The sequence below is a fragment of the Bison bison genome, unplaced genomic scaffold (genome assembly GCF_000754665.1).
Source record: "Bison bison bison isolate TAMUID 2011002044 unplaced genomic scaffold, Bison_UMD1.0 scf7180017864230, whole genome shotgun sequence".
In the NCBI taxonomy this organism is placed as follows: domain Eukaryota; kingdom Metazoa; phylum Chordata; class Mammalia; order Artiodactyla; family Bovidae; genus Bison; species Bison bison.
Window position 1 is genome coordinate 823,674 of NW_011494802.1, and position 376 is coordinate 824,049.

The window sequence follows — 376 nt, forward strand, 5'->3', positions numbered from 1 at the left end:
TTCACTTTCATGTATTGGAGAAGGAAATGGCAACCCACTCCAGTGTTCTTCCCTGGAGAATCCCAGGGACGGAGGAGCCTGGTGGGCTGCGGTCTATGGGGTCACAGAGTTGGACAAAACTGAAATGACTTAGCAGCAGCAGCAGTTCTTTCTGTAGGAGAAGGCAATGGCAACCCACTCCAGTACTCTTGCCTGGAAAATCCCATGGACAGGGAAGCCTGGTGGGCTGCAGTCCATGGAGTCGATAAGAGTTGGACATGAGTGAGCGACTTCACTTTCACTTTTCATTTTCATGCACTGGAGAAGGAAATGGCAACCCACTCCAGTGTTCTTGCCTGGAGAATCTCAAGGATGGCGGAGCCTGGTGAGCTGCCGT